Source organism: Lissotriton helveticus, chromosome 7 (assembly GCF_964261635.1).
Source record: "Lissotriton helveticus chromosome 7, aLisHel1.1, whole genome shotgun sequence".
Taxonomy (NCBI): Eukaryota; Metazoa; Chordata; class Amphibia; order Caudata; family Salamandridae; genus Lissotriton; species Lissotriton helveticus.
The window spans coordinates 529,368,457-529,382,576 of record NC_136068.1 but is presented as its reverse complement, the minus strand read 5'-3'; positions in this window follow the sequence as shown (position 1 = coordinate 529,382,576).

The window sequence follows — 14,120 nt, the reverse complement described above, 5'->3', positions numbered from 1 at the left end:
CAGCCAGCACACAACAACTTGAGACACCAACCACTGACACACACACAACTCACCCATCACAAAACCCACACACCATCAGCACCCCTCCAAAAACGCACACACATACACCCATCCAAAACAGACAAACATCCACCCACCCACCCTTGCACCCACCCACATCACTCCTCACCACCACTGTTGGACCTGGCCCCTTTTCCCAAAAATGTTTGCTTTTCACCCCCCTATTTTAGGATGTCTCCCCCATGGTAAAGACATATATAGGCCATGAGTGGTGTGATACGCCGTGTTAAATGTAATGCATTGGTGTGCACTTGTTACCCCCCATTGTAGAAATGTACCCTGGTGAAATGCTGCATTTAAATGGATGCCATGGCTGTGCGTTGTGCCACCTGACTGCAGTAGGTTGGCGGTCTAGATGTTTGGTTCCCAGCCATCCCAGCTTTCGGAGGGAAAGCCTGGCACCCAGGGTATTCTACTCCTCCCCCTGAGTCAGTTAGAGCCAGTTCCCCAGAGGCTTCTAGAAGCTTCTGGCATTGTCTGGCAGGTGGGATGAGGGGTATATAAATAATGGGGCTGTGCCACCATTTGCTCAGACAGAGCAGGGACAGGAACATGAGGGGATCTGCTGCCAGGGGATACCGCCACTTGGGCCTGTGTGCTGGACCCTGCACCCAACCAAAACCCCTCTGCTGTCCCCCAGGGCTAGTTAAAGCCCCACTGCAGGAGTACAGGCTGCTGTACAGGAGGAGGGCCACGTGACAGTGGAGGATGGTGAAAGCCTACCGCCCTGTCTTTATGAGTTCCCACTGACTGATGACCTGGCCCAGTAGTGCCTGCTGCTCTGCTACCCAGCGTCTGGAAAGGAAGAGCGCTGTGTCTGTGCTGCCCAGAAGAAGAAAGGAGCGCCAGGCTGGAATTGCCGGTGTGCCCTGGCCCCCTAGCACCTCGGGAGTGCTGTAGCTGGAGTGCCAGGAGGTGAGAGGAGCTGGATGGCGGTCACTGAAGCTGGTGGGGCTGCCTAGCACCTGATAAGTGCAATATTGGGGCTGGACTGAACCCCTAGGAGGTGAGTAGCATTACCCTGGGGCCCCTGAGGCTTGCTGTTGGGACTGTTTGTCCCCCTAAGCGCTATAATCCTAAAGCACTGTGCTGATTCCAGTGTCGCTGTCCTGCCTCAGCTATTTTCCCCCTGGACTGCCTGCCCTGAAGCTAGGAGACTGTGCGTAGGAATCCCAAAGCGCTGCTTGCCGGATTCACCACCGCAGCCCAGGTCTCCTCTGTGAGCCCCTTTAAGCACTACTGACTCTGTGAGCGCTGCTGGAAATCACCGCTGCACTCCCCTGCGCTGTCCACAGAGAAGCGATGTGTGTCGGAGGAGCGAGTGCTGAGAAATAGAAGGCGGGAGGCCACCCCGCACTTCTAGCATGCCCGCGTGTACGTGTGTGAAGCGCTGCTGCAGAACTCACCGCCGCGGCCCCCTGCGCTGTCCACAAAGGAGCGCCGTGTCTGATATCACCGATGCTGCCAGGGGGACGTTTAGGAGGCTGCGCATGCTTTGCCACGCTGAGTCCAGAAGAGGCACCGCTGAAGATTGCCACCGCGGTACTCCCACCACGCCACAGTAGGCCGCGCCAGGCCTGTGAAGCCAAGGAGGGCGGTATCATGTGGCTGGGGCGCCGGCCACGTCACCGGCCGTGCCCCCAGCCCGCCGCACACGGATTGGCTGTTGCTGCTGCACCCCCTCGCCGGCCGCGCTGTGATTGGCGGCCGGCACCACACCCCCCAGGAGCCGCGTACGGATCGCCTGTGGGGCCGAGGTACTGCCGGAAGCCAGCGGTGATGTTGCGGGGCTCCCATAGTGATGAGGGAGCCCCGGGAGTGCAAGAGACCGGAGCAGGAGCCCACCCCGCCGGTCAGAGTCCCGCAGTGCCCGCGAGAGAAGAGCGGGAGAGGGAGAGGGAGCGTCGAGGCATGGTGTCGGTGCCTGCCCCCTCGCCCGCATCGCATGCCCAGTGGAGATCGGAGGTCAGCTGGTGAGTGGGGCGTATGATGGAGTTGGAGTGTGTGTCAGGGCATGGAGTCGGTGCCCACCCCTGGGACCAGTGTTGGGGAGAGGGCCTCCTGAGGGGCCTGAATTCCCTCGGGCGCTGCCCAGGCACCTGTGAGCATTGGGAACTACAATGCAGGAGGGGACCTGCCCGGCATCGCTGCAGTCCTGGGGGTAAAGGAATGCTCCCGTCTCCTGTAGTAAGGCCTAGGGGTGTGTAGCGGCCTGGGTTATAGAGCCTCAAAGTTAGGGTATCCGTTTTACTCACACCCACTGACTGCCTGACGATTAAGTGTGAGCGCAAAATCCGTTCCGCTCGCGGATTTTGGGTAAATCCGCAATCCGCGAACTCCCGCGAATTTACCGAAAATCCGCAAATTCGCGACCTGCGGATCCGGGGGGCAAAAGTTCAAGCCTTCAAGCTTGAAGTTGTTGTAACTATTTTAGGATGGCGCCGGCAAGCTGCCAGCGCCATCCTAAAATAGTTACTAAGTTAGCTTCAACAGGAAGCACTAATAGATAAAATAAAGCAGGTGCTCGAGCACCTGCTTTTGTGATGTATTCCTATAGGTACTGTAACGATTCCCCTATTCCTGACCCTGGTTTGGTTAATAATTAACTAGCAGCCATCCAACGGCGCAGAAACCGTTATCTGATTAAGCCACACCACGGCACAGAAGCGCGTTATCTGATTAGGTCATAACGCATGCCATCTAATTAGACAAGCGATATTCCTCCAGCCCCTGATAAGGCATACGGAGTTCTCAAAACAAATCAAACCTACAGCGACCTGGGAAATTCCCATAGCCTTTGTTTTGATTTCACTGAGAACTTCAGTAAAGAATGTGCGAACGAACCCGTTCATATGACATCCTTATTGACGTATATATGTCCATCCTTACGTCAATCTCGGCACCTTTTCAGGTATAAATATTACCGACATTGCCTTAAGCAAACACATACGGTGGTGACGAGATTGGAGCAGCGAGACGTGCCGAGGAGCCCAGCAGAGAGCGAAGCCCACAGGCGCTGCCCCGCCTTCCTGACGTGCTGAGAACGAGACGCTGCCTTTCTCCTGCTGAGAAATCCAGCTCCGGCGCTTCCAAGCAGCCCTCGCAGGCAGCTGGAATATCAAGACCTGGGATAAGAGATACCAGCCCTCCACCATTCTAGATCTCAGGTACAGAACTGAATAACCCCTTGCAGAGAATTCTCGAATCAGTCCCTTGGCGAAGCAAACTTAACTTAAACTGCTACTTATCTACTCCCGCCCACGTATTAGGCTTAGGTCAGGTACACTGGGGTAGGCGTGGTTAGAAGCACCAGTTGAGTACGATTAGTTAAATGTATATATGTATGTATCTATTTTATCCATTTTAAAGTATCATATGGCTCAGAAACCATATCAATGCTTTTACAGTATTATTTTATAATTCTGTCTTTACTGTATGTACTTTACTTAACTATAAGTATTACAATAATAGCGATTCGTTTCTCTTGTATGAGAAAGGAGACTGATCTATAAATAACATCTTTTTATTGAACACGCCCGTCTCTTCCTTTTCTCTACAATCTGGTGAAACTAAGAATGCACTGAACTGACTGAGTAAAATAAGTTGTCTTTTGTTTTCACACGACTCTAGAGATACACTCTTGATTAGGGGAGAGCAAAGTTGTCATGTTCTATGGTTGTCAGAAACTAAATCCCTTCTTGTCTATCCAGGGAGGTTAAAATCCTCCTTGCCTATTCGAGAAAGTTTCTAGTGAACTCTGAGCTAGCTGGCAAACACAAAACTTTAAGTCTAATATCGTCGGTAGAAGACCTAGTTAACCTCTGCCCTAGGTCTATACTATTGAAGATATTATTCCAATGCGCAGAGCCTATTGGGATAATAGGAACTACACTACATGGCGCCCAACCGTTTGGATAGGCGATAAAACTAACGCAAGACATTAGAGTAACTCAGTCGTGCTTTTTCACACAGACCCCTTTTTTCCCATAATACTCCAAAGACGTCTGGAGTGGGTGAAAGGTCATATCCGCCAAACCTCGCAGGAGGAGACTCCTATGTATGGTTATTGGTTTACTCAACGTTGAAGGATACACTGTTCCAAAATATTGTGCATCTAATCTTTGTTTCCATAGAAACCTGATCTGCAAACAAACAGAATAACCTTTCTGTCAGTAAAATGACAGAAAGTGAAGAAGAAAGGGAGACAGTTAGAATAGCAGCTGACCTCCTAGCAGCTGATAATACTCTGCAGGAAAATGACCCAGATATAATACTCATCCCGGTCAACATAAGAAAATCTATAACCTTAAAACTTATAGAAAATGGACTGACACCAAGAGGTGGTACAGTCATATTCGTAATTGAGGCACACGAATATCGGCAGACAGAGGTATTCTATTCATGGATAAACTTTCCAGCAGCAAACGCTGTAACAAAGGACTTCCACTATTACAAAATAGAGGAACCTCCTAATGAGTACACTCCTTTCGAGGAGGTGGAAATACCACTCAAATTCCAAGAGCATCTGCTCTTGTTTAATGGCGCCCTAAAACATAACAATCACATCGCCAGGCTCGGTCCACTAGGTAGACCAGGAGCAACGTGGCCGGTCCTAGCCGGATACACACCACATCCAGACATTGAAGAAATGCCTGCACCAGATCTTTTAGCACAGCTAAAACAATTAATAAAAATACATAGACAATTAGTCCAATATGTAATGCGGACTTCAACAGTACAACCAGCAATTAAAATTCCACAGCTGACCACTCATCAGGGGAACACAAATAAAATTACACCACAGAACATACAGTCTTGTCTAGGTAAGGTACCCGCAAAACGGGAACAAATTCCTTTCTGGCTAGCACAAAAAATCACTCAAATAGAGGCGGTGTTTCCGGATACCACCCCTGTTGAGAAACATAGGATTCTGACTATCTGTCTTCCAATGGGAATCGCACCACATGTGGAGGACTGTGACACTTGGGGAACAGTCTTTGCTTCCATTTACACAAAAACACATGGTGTACCATCCATGTCAGTAATAGCAGATGTGCTAAAACAGATTCAAGATGAATACGGTCCAGAACCCGCTTTAAGTCTCGGTATGAAATTACTGAAAGATTTCAAGCAGGTCTCGGCAATATTATTAGCCAACATAAAGGGAGAAGCAGCAAATGTGGCGATTCGCCAGAGGTTAAAAGAGACAAATATAGCAGACCAACCATTTGAGATTGCCAGAATCATAGAAAAATCCTATGAAGAACTAGGAAGAGATAGTTTGGGTGGAATACCAGTGAAACCCCAACTAGTTGAAAGTCCTGAAAAGGTATTTATTAAAAATAACTTAAACACTCAAAAAAAGAGCTGGGATGGAAATAAACAATCCAATCCTAAAGAAAAAAGATTCCAGTCCAGAGGAAGGTCTCCTCGGCGGAGAGAAAGATCTCCTGATCAAGGATGCAAGTCTCCCCAAAGGGAGCCCTCTGTGAAAAAATACAACCTTAGAAATAGGGATAATATAAAAAAACCTGATAGATATCAAGATATTGATACACGTCCCTCTCAATCTTTTCAGACTTCCTCGCAGAAATCGGAAAGAAGAGGACGATCAGAACACAGGGAAGAGCACGTCAAGTCCAAAGACAAAGAACCTGCTCATCTGAATAAAAAATTACAATTTCCAAAAAAGAAGGTAGCCAGTATTAAAGTAATCAACAATGCCGAGAATACTGAGGACACAGCTGAAAAACGGAGAATGGGCTCAGACAATGCTAGACAGCGCAGCAGAAGTGAGCATAGCTCACAAAGTCCTTATGAATCATCTGGAGACAGTGGACACGAATGAATACATTCAGGTGGAAACTGCAGATACCAGAGTTAGCAAACCTCATAAAATATATGAAATAACATTGCGTATAGAGGGGGATAAGACTAGAAAAATAAGGGGCCTATTTTGGGATAATCTCTCCAAGGGCTATGACATCCTTCTAGCTGAACGAGACTGGCCTCCAGAGTTTGTCAGGGAGTGCCCACATGGCGAAGAAATAATTATGCCTGCCTTCTCAAACCATATTCCAATTCATAAAAAATATACACTTGCAAGAAAGTGGGCAGTAGCTCAAGCCCCTGCCTTATATAAAAATCATGTGGGATGGGATGAGGACTCTCCTCCTCACAAGATCCAGTTAAAATCACAACCTACTGCACAGAGGCAGTACCCGATTAAGCAAGAAGCTAAAAAACAGGTAAAAGAGATCCTAGATCAACTTGAATACCAGGGGGTGATTGAAACTTGCACCTCACAAATGAACAACCCTTTGTTTCCTGTCTCCAAGCCAGACAATTCATATCGTCTTGTTTTGGACTACAGACACCTTAACTCATGTTGCAAAACATTTGCAGTACAAAACTCGCATAGTGCTGCACTAATGAATAACATAGTGCGCAAAAAATACAAAACCACATTAGACATTTCTAATGGATTCTTTGGTCAAAATATAGCACCAGAGAGCAGATATTTGACGGCGTTCTCAATAAATGGCACGCAAAAAAAATTCTGTCGTTTGCCCCAGGGGTTCAAGAACAGCCCAGGATTATTCTCAGCGAGAGTAACAGAATTACTACAAACATATGATGACGAGGCATTATCTTATGCCGATGACATCTATCTAACAGATGATGACTTGGATACTCACTTGAAAAGAGTGAACACCATAATACTTGGGTTCGCAGCAGAGGGTTACAAATTCAACTTTAAAAAGTCAAGGATTGCCCATCTAACAGTCCTGTTTTTAGGATATGAACTATCAAGTGAAGGCAAAAGCCTGGCTGACAATTTCCTAGAGAAATGTGCTGTAATCCAAGCACCTAGAACACTAAAAAACTTACAATCAATTCTAGGTTTCCTAAATTTCGGAAGAACTTACATTATAAATTATGCAGAGAGAATTAAACCTCTCTATGATCTAATAAAACCAGATTTTAAAAGGATCAATTGGACTCAAAAACACACAGAAATTTTGAGATCTTTACAAACAGATATGTTAGTTAAAACAAAATTACAAACACGTGACAATACACGCAACCTTGTGATTCGAGTCATCCCAGGAAGATGCGGATTCACATACCTGACCTCTAATGAGGGAGAGAAGGTACCAATAGCATACAAATCACATTTGTACACAGAAGCTGAAAAAAGGTTCAGCATTAAGGAAAGCATTGTTCAGGCGGTTCAAACAGCTGTAGCAAAAGAGAAATACCAAGCAGACGGTAGACAGGTTACAGTCAGAACAGCAGAATCAGCTTTTGAGGCATTAACAACACCATGTAATTTACCGACAACTGCACTGAATCCAGAATGGATACAATGGGTAAATTCTGTTGCTACAGACAAAGTAAAATACTATTTTGACCCGGAAATGAAAGAATTAAAATATCTAGAATATAAGAGAGAATACCCTCTGCCAATCGACATTCTGCCTTTACGACAGTACGCCTGTGTAATATATACAGACGGTCATGCTCAACCCTCAGTTTGGGGAGAGCTGGCTTACAACGCAACATGCGAAATTGTAAAAGAAGTGTGGCGCGGAGGTAAATTAAGACCTCTTCTTACAAAAACACACTCAGTGGAAAATAATTCAGAACAACAAACTGAAATTATAGCGTTAAAAATGGCGCTAGATAATGCTGATCGCGAATTCCCGACACTTATAGTGTGCGATTCGTATTACTGCGTCAAATCATACAATAACGACTTACAGAAATGGATTAAAAACGGTTACAAAGATGACACAGGTGCAACAATAAAGCAAAAAGTGCTCTGGGAACAAGTAGTTCTTTTACAGAAAGAACTACCAAAAACTCACGTGATACACTCACTGAGTCATCAGCGTGATGGCGTTCACGTTGCAGGGAATTCATTGGCTGAGACAGCCACAGCGGTAGCAAGTAGATCGGCTTCCGTAGCTACAAAAAAGCGTGCAGTAAAATACATTGACGGTGAAACTGTGCTGGCGGTGAGAACGTCATCAAAAGGCGACTGCTCAGCGCTACCGATCAATTATCCACTCAATTATACATACATAATCGATGCAAACTCAGTCCCTTTTGCTCGAATCCCTGGAGTGGGGGATAGAGTAATTCCAAACACGGACAGGAGAAGCTTGTTAATAGCGGACGCACATATGGGTGAGGGTCTCAGACACCTTAAGCAAAAAGATTCTCTGGAAGAATTACAATCAGTGTACTGGTGGCCAGGCATGAGCCTGCATCATCACATTTTTGTAAGATACTGCCCAAACTGTAACAGGGATCGCAGTGGCGAGCGAGGAGGACTATTGCCATGGCATTTCGCTCCAGATAAACAACAACAATAAGAGAGTACCCATCATGAAAAAAGCGTCAAATTAACATAAAAGGACTAAATTTTCGCTTATAATGTAGACCCCAGCGCTCGGCTGACGTCTGGACTGTTATAAAAAGATTTGCGAGTCTATACTGGCATATACCCTAGGAGCATGCTACGTTTTGACTAATGTATTCCCTTTAGCCGTCAAGCTTATGGGGAAGCATGGCCCAATGAGCATTGCATAGCGGGACTCTTCTCACTTCCTTCCTGAGGGATACGGGATGGTGTAAAGAAAAAACCAAGACATAAAGCAATCTATAACAGCAAAGGTATTAGGTTCGGGAGCTGGGTGGGTCAAACATTTAATAAGTGTCCAACGTAGTCTAAATAACCTGCCAAGGAATTCTCTGAAAGGGTTCAGTCCGTACGAACTATTGTTCGGGACTAGAATGATGATCCAAGATCTTGATAGTCAGACTTCAGTGGTTAAAGACAAAAGCTTTGATATCAAAGATCGTTTGGCTATTTTGCAGGACTTAAATGAAACAAGAAAAGACCTGAGCAACATAAAGTTGAAAAAACAGCCAACAACCACTGAAGAGAAACCACCTGTCCCAGCAAGGCCTGTCTGGATTCCAAAAGTCGGGGATCTAGTCAGAGAAAAGATCGCGGTAAAGAAGGAATTTGGGCCTTCTTACAGAAAAGCAGTTCCTGTCTTGTCTGCCAACGGGACAAGATCAGTAGTACTACCGCCCCTTGCTGGTAAAAAGGAGAACCAAGTTGTATCCATCGACCTGGTTAAACCACAATCATGTGGCCGATAACAAACAGTAGGCCAAGTGGACTCCCAAGAAGTAGCAGAACACCAACGTTTGCTACAAATACAGAGGTTCAAACTGAAAGACTGATCACATTTGGAAAATGTACAGAGAAACAACAAAGACTATGCAACAAAGCAATGGAACTTGAACCTCTTACAACCCAAATTAAAGCTTTTAATCAAGAAACAACAACCTATGATGATGTAACTACAGACTTTGCTAATGAAAGAAAGCAAAATCCAAAAGCAATTGGAACAATTGACAGAACAGCATCCGGCTACTTCATCAACTTCGATGATTCATCTGAAGATCTGAGTGAACCTAAGAAACAGCCATCAACAAAAACTTTTAAAGACAAAGCTAAGGTACTTTTTCAACAACTGAAAGAAACCTATCTGATTTCTCCATGGATTGAATTTTGGGTGGCCCTAGGTGCATTTATCCTCCTTCTTTGGCTCATCATGGTACTATGCTTGGGACATTTCATTGAAGGAAAATATGCTCAAATGGACACAGCAAGCCAGAAAATCAACTTAGTCCTTAAACCACACACATCTTCACACATCGAGAAAAGAGAACTTTCTTCAGTGAACTTCACAGCCAATCCTATACCAGGCGGTGTAGCATGGGACAAAACTGATTATAAAATCTATGGTCCGGTTGAAATCCTGAAGTATCCACACCAATTCAAAATCTCATTGAGTGACTTTGTGAAACCAAGCTCATTTGCTGATGATTGGGACTTTGAAAGTATTAATGATATGATGTCTGATCTTGTGATGCCTGCTAAATTCACAGAACATGATTATTTGCAGGGTTCGTCTAATTATGATCAGATGTTCTGCTACAACCACTATGGTAACCATTATCTACATAAATCTGCACAACCTAGAAATGTTTTAAATTATAACCAATGGGAACATTGTGCTACTCCTCCAAAAGATAGCTCGAAAACATTTTATGATAAATATTCATACTTTTCGGGGTTTAACACAAGTAATGCAGAAACATTTTATTTCAAATTGTCAAATAAGACAGGTATGAAAACCATGCTTACAAACACAAAATTAATATATTCTGATTCATTTTTTGAGCAAATGAATACATTTGGGTTCGATTTCTGGAACAATAATATTGAAGCAAAAACTGTTTGGGGTACAAGAGATTGGCAAGTACAAGGTATAGAATCATTGTTTAGAGCCTGCATGATCCCAGAACAAATTATATTCTTGAATGAAACTATTCAACAAACTACCTGTCTTGGCTTAGCCAAAATCAAAGATTTGAACAAACCGTCTATTCCAAAACCAACAGGGAACAGTAATAGCTCTGTAGATGATGAGATAGACGTAAACCATATATTAAACCAAAACAGAACACATCCTGAATGGAAAAAATGGTTGATCTGGCCCACAGATACAAATAACTGTCAAGACAGATTCCTGAACAAAATACAGGGGTTCACATTGACTAGGCCAGACCCTATATATTCCCAGAGACAACATCCAGGGATAGTAACCACCTACAGCGTGGGCAAGCTCTGCCTTCAATGGCTACAAACGTCCACACTGGCTGAAATTAAGCAACACCTAACTTTACTTACAGAAGGTGCTGACTTGCGTGATTTCATTATGGGACCACGCAAACAGCGTCAAAAACGTTTCATAGCGGCCTCTATATATGCAGCTTATAACGAAGTCTGGAAAGTAACTCAAATTGAGACAGCAGAAAAAATACGGGAAATTGACCGTATTAATTTGGAAAAATCACTTTCTGTGGTGGACAATGGGTTAATGACTCTGTCCTCCAGAATATATTCTCTGGACAGCATTGTGTCTTCAGCAATCAATATAATATCGCAAGACTTACTGATGTTACAACACGGTCAGTCCCAATTGCGTTCTATTGTACAGCTTGGCTAGACGTTACAAAATCTGCGTTCTGGCTATGTGCCTTGGCGTTTAATCAACACAACGTCATTATTTAATATCTTTAACCTTACTGATAAACAAATCAGTTTGGCGCAGAATGGTGCTGACTATACAATTCTGAGCATTGAAAGACTTGAGAGATTACCATTGACAATGTCAGAACGACCTGTCATTGAATGGATAATACATGGGATAATAAATATTCCGATAACTACTTTCCAGTTTCAATTCTGCCAAAAATATATACAGGCAGGCCAGTATGAAAGGTTGGGTAAAGGGTACATTAAGTCAATATGGAACCTGCCCTATACACACGAATGTGTCAGTAATAAAGGCCAGAAAGTGTTTCTCAGTGGCAATAATTGTGCAAGATCACTAAGCGGTACACTTCTGTGTCAGGGTATTAGCTTGCATGGAGCCTGTGAAGGGACTTCAAATAACCTTTCATGTTACCAGCTAGGCACACCTGCAACACGAATAGAACCATTCTTTAGGAGACTCTCGAACGGGAGTTACATTCTAATAGTAGATCGCAGATGTTGTAGTTTGCTGCCCGGAAAACCTTATCTCATAACCGTGACTAGGAAGGTCATGTGCTGTGAACGAGTATTGTTCCCGAACGATTCTCCAGACAGGGAGGCAAGGTTATGGCCCGATTTGAAAATTGCTTCTATTCGAATAGATACTTTAAGCAGAATGAAGACTGTGCTCCTACAGACGCCGGCCAGGCTAACGTCATCAAAAGAAACGTATGATCTCCAAGTTGCAAGGACAACAGCAGAGATTCATTCATTGTTATCAACTAATTCCCCCATACATTTCGCAGAAATACTGAACGAAATCTTAAATATTTCTGATACCAGTGGTGTCTTATGGGGATTTAAGACAGTGTTTTCGGGAGCTTTAACACCATTCAAAGCCATCCTGAGTATTTTTCCAGACTTTGTCCATTCAATTTTTGGCGGACTTCCTCTCCTTTTAGGACTAGTGGCAGGCTTCCTATTTTTGATCCTGTTATTTCGCTATGGCAAACCATGTCACAGACAAAACACCTGCGACAAGGGAAGAAATGATCCTAGCCATTGGCTACCGGGACCGCATAACTAAAGTCCTTGGACTAGCACGGCTTCGGGACCTGAACATGACTTGGTTTCTTTCATTTAGACCAATGTGGCAAAGTTGTGTTATGCCTGTATTAAGGTGCTTGCTATGCGGCGAAGAATGCGTGTTGGACACCTGTCTGGCATTACAATCGGATGTGCCAATGGACGCAGAGACTTTGTTGGGTCCGGTAACGGCTCATGCATTGTGCTGTCCCCAGCGGCTACCAATCCTGATGACGGCATTCGTGGAGACTTCACCACTACGATTGAGGGGTAGTGAAGTATAGATGAAAGCAGCATCGATCAGGTACGACCTTCAGTCAGCTATGCTGATCAAAACATCAATGGAGGCAATCATGCTCAGGCTTATGAATGCATGGTAACATCCTTTTCCGAGTTAATGGAACTTACGCAAGAAGCTGTTGACAGTTTTTTCAACAGTCTAAATGATATGATGTTTTCACCAGAGCAGCAGGAATAACTTTGAGCAGACTAGCACTTGGAGTTCCCTACATGCTGAATTTGGCCTTCAACTTTTAAAAAGCGATATGGAAAAATTTTTCTCATCAGTTTTTCAGACTGCAAGAGCTTTTTCCCCAATTCCAAAATATTTACGATTTTTTGGGACACTTATCTTCTGCTTAAAGTAGACATTATTCTTAGAGAACTAAATTTCTATTTTAGGTAGTCACGAGACATTAGCTATCCTCTAGCATTATTATACATAACTTTATGATTGTGATGAAATGGTCTCGCACTCTTTCTTTCTGTATTAAGAGCCATTTCATGTGTTATTTTCGCATTATTCATGCTGAATTTAAAATATGCATTATATGTTTAGCATTATTAGACTGCTTGTGCATATAGTACATGTGATTGTGTTTCGTATATTTTATAATTCTGTCTTTGGGGTGGTGCGGTATACACAAACGCTACTGGTTTCACTATGCCTAGATTTGTAAATATGGACATAGTCTACGTGGAGTGGGTGTGATGTATTCCTATAGGTACTGTAACGATTCTTCTATTCCTGACCCTGGTTTGGTTAATAATTAACTAGCAGCCATCCAACGGCGCAGAAACCGTTATCTGATTAAGCCACACCACGGCACAGAAGCGCGTTATCTGATTAGGTCATAACGCATGCCATATAATTAGACAAGCGATATTCCTCCAGCCCCTGATAAGGCATACGGAGTTCTCAAAACAAATCAAACCTACAGCGACCTGGGAAATTCCCATAGCCATTGTTTTGATTTCACCGAGAACTTCAGTAAAGAATGTGCGAACGAACCCGTTCATATGACATCCCTATTGACGTATATATGTCCATCCTTACGTCAATCTCGGCACCTTTTCAGGTATAAATATTACCGACATTGCCTTAAGCAAACACATACGGTGGTGACGAGATTGGAGCAGCGAGACGTGCCGAGGAGCCCAGCAGAGAGCGAAGCCCACAGGCGCTGCCCCGCCTTCCTGACGCGCTGAGAACGAGACGCTGCCTTTATCCTGCTGAGAAATCCAGCTCCGGCGCTTCCAAGCAGCCCTCGCAGGCAGCTGGAATATCAAGACCTGGGATAAGAGATACCAGCCCTCCACCATTCTAGATCTCAGGTACAGAACTGAATAACCCCTTGCAGAGAATTCTCGAATCAGTCCCTTGGTGAAGCAAACTTAACTTAAACTGCTACTTATCTACTCCCGCCCACGTATTAGGCTTAGGTCAGGTACACTGGGGTAGACGTGGTTAGAAGCACCAGATGAGTACGATTAGTCAAATGTATATATGTATGTATCTATTTTATCCATTTTAAAGTATCATATGGCTCAGAAACGATATCAATGCTTT